The sequence below is a fragment of the Pteronotus mesoamericanus genome, unplaced genomic scaffold (assembly GCF_021234165.1).
Source record: "Pteronotus mesoamericanus isolate MK-2021 breed Mesoamerican mustached bat unplaced genomic scaffold, CSHL_Meso_final contig_221, whole genome shotgun sequence".
Lineage (NCBI taxonomy): Eukaryota > Metazoa > Chordata > Mammalia > Chiroptera > Mormoopidae > Pteronotus > Pteronotus mesoamericanus.
Window position 1 is genome coordinate 11,965,823 of NW_026555092.1, and position 7,876 is coordinate 11,973,698.

Below are 7,876 nucleotides of genomic sequence, written 5' to 3' on the forward strand. Positions count from 1 at the left end.
CCGCAGCGACTTTAGAGCTTTCGCGCCTACTCCGAGTGGAGGTTAGACCGGTCCCGATTTGCACCAATCCAGAGGCAGCTTTCTATGTGAGGCCACGCCCCCACACCGCCCTACGAATCACGAAGCGCCTTCGGCCAATCCTGCGAGTGTGATATGGGTTGGGTTGGCGGGTCGCGGCTCTTCTTGACAATTGAACCCGCGGAAGGCTGGAGGCGTTGCGGCCGCTAGGGTGTCGGGCCCTCTGGCCTTGAAAGACTGTACCTTTGAAGTGGTGGTCTTTCACCTTTGACCCTGCCACAGCGCGAGAGCTTCCATCTATCAGCAAATTGGGGAGTTAAGTTCCTGCGCCAGGCAGGAAGTAAGCTGTGAGAAGATGCCTGAGCGCCAGAGGCGATCCCTGTCATGTGCTAGAGTCCAATACCCGGGAGGGTTTCCTCCAGGACCTCCATCCCTGGAGCAGACACATCCTACCCGCTCCTTGTATTTGGCACTCATACCAGTGAACATAAAAAAAAAAAAAAAAAAAAAAAAAAAATTGTGAGCAACTCAGACAGAGGTTATCCTTGGATAGCCTTTATAATTCTACTTACGATTAATTCGAGGATGCAGAAAACACCCACCCATCCCACTCCTGGGCTCTTTAGATAAGGCAGGAAAAAGAATAAAAGGCATGGAATCAGAGGAAACCCAGACAATTCTTTTCCCTTGTCACTGTGCTGGTTGCTATCTTTTTGCCCCTCCAAGGTCCATTCTCCATCTTTCCTTATCCTACTCTATCTAGGCAAGGCTGACTTCTCCCCTGCTGCATTCCCGTGCTCCCTTACCCTCTGGCTTTGAGTTGGGTCAAGCTAACGGAAAGCACTTCACAAGGAAGAGATCAGAGGGCACCAAGAAGGAAAGTTCACAGCACTGCCGCCCCCACGGCAACCCCAGGATCCTATCTGCTGTTAGAGTTGACCCACTGACCAACTCATCCCAATTTTCCCAGGACACTCTCACCTCCCAGGAATCACCTCCTCATCACTTCTCAACATTGAAAGACTCACCTCCCAGGAATCTCCTCAGTCCCAGGCAAACCAGGATAGTTATTCATCCTCTCCATTGGCCTCCTCTTCCAAGTTTCCACCTTTAGCTGGGTTCAGATAAAAGTCTCTCTCCTCATCTACATTTCTTCACCTCCTCACCACTTCTCCACCCACTTCTGCCCCCACAACCCCACCACCAAGAGCCTATCATCCTTTCTCTTCACATCTCAGTCTATCTACTGTTTCACCCACTTTACTATTAATTTCTACTTTGGTGATTCCCAAATATACATCTATAAGCACTCCTCCCTCATAATGGGAGGGCAAATTTATTGGGGAGTTGCCCTGTGGACAGAAACACTTGCAAGAATTTTGAAAACATTATCTTATTTAATCTTCAGAGTAACTTTGTAGGCAAGTAATATTACTATCTCAATCTTAGCAAATGAGGAAACTAAACTTTAAAAGGCTAGTAACTTGTGGAGCCAATATTCAATATGACTCCAGAGCTCACACTCCTCAGAAAGGTTAGAAAGACATTGCCTGAGCACCCTCTGCATTCTCCCTCTGTCCCCTGTTTTGCTTTCCCTGATAACACTTCTACCTAAAATTCTCTATTTGTGTACTGTTGCTCAAAGAAGGCAAGTACTTTAACACCATATTCTTACTATCTAAAATAATCGTTCTCAAATTTGAGCATGCATCAGAATGATGTGAAGGGCTAGTAAAAACAGATTGTTGGACCCCACTCCCAGAGTTTCTGATTCAGCATGTCTCATGTGAGGCCTAAGAGTTTGCATGTCTAACAAACTGCCAGGTGATGCTGCTGCTGCTGCTATGGAGGCCCTCCTTTGAGAACCACACTTTAGAACACGCCTGGCTCATGATAGCAAAGTCAATAGATATTTGTTGAACTAATAAATTCAGTCACTGTATTATTCTTCTTGAACCCCTTCTGGAAGTGAATGAAGGAGGTAATACTCGTGATGTTAGCATTTTCAGAAGTAATTAGCATTTTCCTCTCTTTACAGAGCACCTCTTCAGTCACCAGGGAAACTAAGAAAGAGAGCTCTGATTTAGACAATGAGTGGAAGCGGTGAGCTAGGAAGGGAAAACCTTTTATTCTATATATTGTGCGAAGCTAAAGGGAGTCTGTATTTGGAATTAGCAGTCTGTATGCTCAATTTTGGTGAATGACACCATAATCCATCACTCACCAATTTAGAAACCTGGGAGTCACCTTGACTCCTCTCTGTCTCTTGACTCTCAAGGTTAATCATCCAATGTTTATGAAGTTGACAGATGGCAACAAAGGAAAGATCTGGAATGTTCATTCTGCAGGGATAAGCCTGAACCTGTCCCATAAATGGCTTCATGGTCTTACGGAAGTCATTAGCTTCTGAGAGCCTTGTTTTCTCTATTTGAAATTAGAAAACATCCCTGGCTGGTGTGGCTCAGTGGGTTGAGTTCCGGCCTGTGAACCAAAAGATCGTTGGTTTGATTCTCAGTCAGGGCACGTGTCTGGGTTGTGGCCCAGGTCCCCAGTTGGGGGTGTGCGAGAGGCATCTGACTGAGGTATCTCTCATACATTGATGTTTCTCTCCCTCTCTTTCTCCCTCCCTTTCCCTCTCTCTAAAAATAAATAAATAAATACTTAAAAAAAAGAAATTAGAAAACATTGGATTAGATCATGAATCTCAAATGGGTTTAATTAGCAGAGCACCTGGAAGTAAGGTACTGTATAGGAAATACTTTGCAGTACTGACACATTCAATCTAGTCATATATATTAGGAAACATTTTCACTAGTAGGATCTTTAATTGTATCACCCAAAATCAATATAAAAAAAGCAATTCTGAAGTTACATGTCTGTGAAACAGTAAGGCATGTAATTAATTTAACATGTTCATCCCATTCCAAAATTCTATTTATATTTGCTTGAAGACAAAATCAGATTCCAAAGTCTTATGAAAGTTTGGAGGGAAAACGCTGATTAAATTGTACCTTTTAGTTCACCTTTTCTGAAAACTGAGAAAGGCTACCATGTTAAATTTTTAGTCTTAGTACTCCTCTGGAGCAAGGTGTGAAAACTATTCTGAAGTCCGAGGTCACTAAATCTTCATTCCCAGGGAAATACTGCCACCTTGTGGCGTATCTTTGTCATGTCAGTTCACCTACGCTAAAAACTTTTTTTTTTTAATCTAAAAATTATTCGCAGAGTTGTTTAAACTTTCTTTCGGTACAGTGAGATAATTGCACCTCCCAGAATGAGCTTTAAAAAAATTCATGCTGTGATTCCATAGAGTTATAAAGCTTGTTTTGGAGAGTGCCCTGTTTGAAGGCTAAGGCTGTGTTTCTTGCTTAATATAGTACCCACTGACCTTTAAAAATGAACAGGACCTGACACATAGTGGGTACTTAATAAGTAATTGTGTAATAAATGATTAAAATACCATGGCCTAAAAAACAAAACCAAAAAAAAAAAGAAAGAAAGACACCAGGGCCTTTTGCCAAGGCATAACAGCCCACACACCATCAGCTTCCTATATGTAGAATCTTCTTTACTGCAACTCTTGGCAACTTAGAGTACCTATAAAATATTCATCCACTCATCAAACAAACTTTAAGACTATACTAGATGTGGAGAATATAAAGATAAATAAAATACAGTCTTATTCTCAGAGAGGTATCCATTGCTGGCTGGAGACAGGCAAGCAAGCAAGCCTCTGTAATAGTAGAAGTGTGCACAAGTAGCTGTGGAGCCCCGAGGCAGGGGCAGCTGACCTGCCTGGGGTAAGTCAGGAGGCGATGACTCCTGAACTGAGTTTCAAAGATGAACTGGAGCTCTCCAGCCTGGCACAGGGAGGAGAAGGCATTCCAGGTATGTGTAGGGGCTTGATAAAGCATGTTGTGTTTGGGGAACTAAAAGTAGGTCAATATGACGAGAGCCCAGGGTGTGTATGTGCGTGTGGTGGAGGTGGGGAAGGCCAGAACGGAGACTGAATGTTAAACAGGGAAGAAAGTGTCTGGAATGCTATGCTTAGAATTTAGTTTTTGGACACTCAATTTAGCTTTTAGACACTGTGAACTGGGCAGCGGAGGGGTGGGAGGGTTGTTAAGAAGGAGAACAATGTGGTTAGATATATGTTTGAGAAAGGTTATTCTGGTAGCATATGAAGGGTGGATTTGAAAGGGGATTAGACTGGAGGCAGAAAGACCAGTTGTCTAGGTGGGAGATTATAAAGAGACCTGAACTAGGTCAGTGATAGTAACAGTGGAGAGGAGGAGCAGGATTGGAAAAAAGAGGCAAAATTGACAGGGCTTGTTGGAAGACTAACCCCGAGAGGTAAAAAAAAAAAAAAAAAAAAAAAAAAAAAAAAAATAGGAGGGTTGGTGTGACTCTCAGGTTTCTGGATTAGTTGAGTAGACAGATTATGGTGCCATTCACCAAAATTGAGAATATAGGTCACTAATTCCAAATACAGACTCACTTCAGCTTGGTACAAATATGTGGAGTAAAAGCTTTCCCCTTCCTTGCACACCCCTGTCCACCTGTAGTCCAAACTGGAACTCTCCCAGCTCTCCTGGTGACTGAAGAGCTATTTCCCAGGCACAGGCTCATCTCTCCATTCCACTTCCAAGCAGCCACTCATTCAGCACCCTAAACCTTCATTCAGCAGCTTTAAAAATTTTATGTATCGCCCTGGCTGGTGTGGTTCAGTGGATCGAGTGTAGGCCTGTGAACCAGAGGGTCACCTGTCTGATTCCCAGTCAGGGCACATGCAGCGGTTGTGGGCCAGGTCCCCAGCAGGGGGCCCATGAGAAGCAATCACACATTGATGTTTCTCTCCTCTCCTTCCCCTCTGTCTAAAAATAAATAAATAAAATCTTTTATTTATATATTTTCTCTTTAATTCCTTTTTTCTTTCTGACTAATGACCCAGGAAAAATGTACAAGAGAATTTTCTATGCCTTGCTTTATTCAGTTTTTTTTCTTCAGGCTTTTTGATTTGTTTTTTTTTTTGTAAAAACCCATGTTTTCATGACCCAACTTTGCCTAAAGCCCTATAGAAACTTAATGGCTTGGTGGTGCCTGTGGTATTTATGCAAGTATTTTAACATCCTCAGGACTTGGTCAATTATGTCTCAATTACATATGCCTCAACCAGTGTAGGGAGACTCTACCTATATATGTATGTTTGGGGGTAGGGTATTCTATCACAGGACAGAGAGTTTCTGCTCCACTCCTACTTGGTATTAAATTTTTAATTGAATGTTAATGCCTGACCCCCTTCAGGATATGCCAGATAATTCAACTGTACCTAGAAGGGCAGAGTGTACAGTAACTAGGACTACAGTAACTCCTTCAAGCACAATACGGTTGGAGTGGGGGAAACAACATTTTCTAAGACAGGGGATGGTACTAGACAGGCAAAACAATATTGTTCCCACTGTAGGCCTGAAGGATAGTTTTACTAGTGGTATTCAAGCAGAGGAAATAACACGATTGTCAGAATGACCCTGCTTCTGTTGGAATTTAGGGGGTAGGTCCAAGGTTGCTAAATGTCAGTGAAAAACACTGAAGTAAGTACAGAGAAAGAGGGAGCATATTTTAGAGAAAATGAAATAAGTAAAGGCACAAAGACATGAATGATGGAAGATTTTCAGGGAATTGTTCAACTAGTGGGGTTATAACGATGGAATGGAAGGTAGGGGATAAAATGTCAAGGTTGTTCAGTTAAATTTAACTCAGTAAGGATCTATATTGGTTCTTTGGAGCATGAATAACTGCTAGATAATGGGATAGAGAGAACAAAACCAGATATGTTCATTTGAGGATGAAACGTGCACAAATAAATATATTGCAAAGCAAATTTTGATGAGTGCTAGAGGAAAGATATGAGATCTATTCTCTGGAAGCAAAATTTTAGCAGATCTTGAATATGAAGTATGGAACTTTAGACAAGATATACCCATAATACGGTCATTCACTCACTCCATAAACCTTTATTGCACATTGTGATAGCTTGTTAGAATTATCACAGCTCTCTGTGTTCTCTCTTTTTCAATATGATTTTGCTATACCTCCCATCTAATTCTCATTCTCTTAAATCTGGGCTGTCCTTGTTACTTGCATTGAACAATAGAATACAATGAAAGCAACATTGTATATACAGCTCCTCAGGCTAAGTCTCAAGGAGCTTTGGAGCTTTCAGTTGAGAACATTCCTGCCACTACTTAAGAAACCCAAAACATCTTGTTGGATGGGCCACATAGAATAGATTCAGGCACTTTAACCAACAGTTAACCGCCAGGCTTGACCATCTTGGACTATTCAACAACAGTGAGCCTCCAGATGAATGCAGCCAAGTGAGTGACCAAAGGTGAGACAAAGAGAAGAATGGACCAACTAAGCCTAGCTAATTTACAGGACTGTGGGCAAATAAATGAGCCATTATATTTTAGTGTGGTTTGCTAAGCAGCAGTAGACCAGTGAAACAAGGTCCTACCATGGATTAGACACAGAGGATACAGTATTAAACAAAGTTTCTACTCTTATGGATGTTATATTTTTGTAGCAGAAGACAGACAATAAGTAAGTAAATAAATAGGTAATGTCAGGTAGTGATAAATATTTTGAAGAAAAATAAAGAATGTTAAGGGGTTAGACGGTAGACCCCAAATAGCCAAAGCTATCTCAGGAAAGAACAACAAAGCTGGAGGCATAACACTCCCTGATTTCAAACTATATTATACATGTATAGTAATCAAACCAGTATTGTACTGGCATAAAAACAGACACATAGATAAATGGAACAGAACAGAGACCCCAGCTCTAGCCGAGTGGCTCATTTGGTTAAGCATTGTTCTATACACCAAAAGGTTGCGTGTTTGATTCCTGGTCAGGACACATACCTAGGTTGTGGTTTCAGCCCTGGTTGCAGTGCATACAAGAGGCAATCAAACAATGTTTCTCTCTCACATTAATGTTTCTCTCACTCTCCTCTATCTCTAAAATCAATTATAAAAATAACATCCTCAGTGAGGATTTTTTCAAAGAAAATAAATGTTAAAAAAAATGAACAGAGAGCCAAAAATTTAACTCATGCACATAGGGTCAATTAACTTACAATAAAGGAGCTAGGAATATACAGTGAGAAAAGAACATTCTCTTCAATAAATGGCATTGGGGAAACTGGACAGCTAAATACATAATAATAAAACTGTATCACTATATACCATACCAAAAAATTAAGTCAAAATGGATTGAAGACTTGAATATAAGATCTGAAACCATAAAATTCTTAGAAGAAAACAGGCAGTAAGCTCCTTGATATCATTCTTGGCAATGGTTTTTTTGGATCTGACACCTAAAGCAAAGACAACAAAAGAAATATAAATAAGTGGGACTACATCAAACTAAAAAGCTTCTACAAAGCAAAGGAAACCATCAACAAAATGAAAAGCCAAGCCACTTAATAGGAGAAAATACTTCAAATACTATCCAAAAAAAAAAAGAACTCCTACAACTCAACAGCAAAATAAAATTAAATTTAAAAATGGGTAGAGGAACTGAACAGAAATTTTTCCAAAGAAAGTATACAGATCGTCAATAGGTACCTACGTGAAAAAATGCTCAAATTCACTAATCATCAGGAAAATGCAAATCAAAGCCACAATGAGATATCACCTCACATCTGTTAAAATGGCTATCATCAAAAGACAAGAAATAAATGTGGTGAGAATGTGGAGAAAAGGGAACCCTCGGGCACCATTGATGGAAGTGTAAATTGGTGCAGGCAGTATGGACAACAGCATGGAGATTTCTCAAAAAATTTAAAATAGAACTA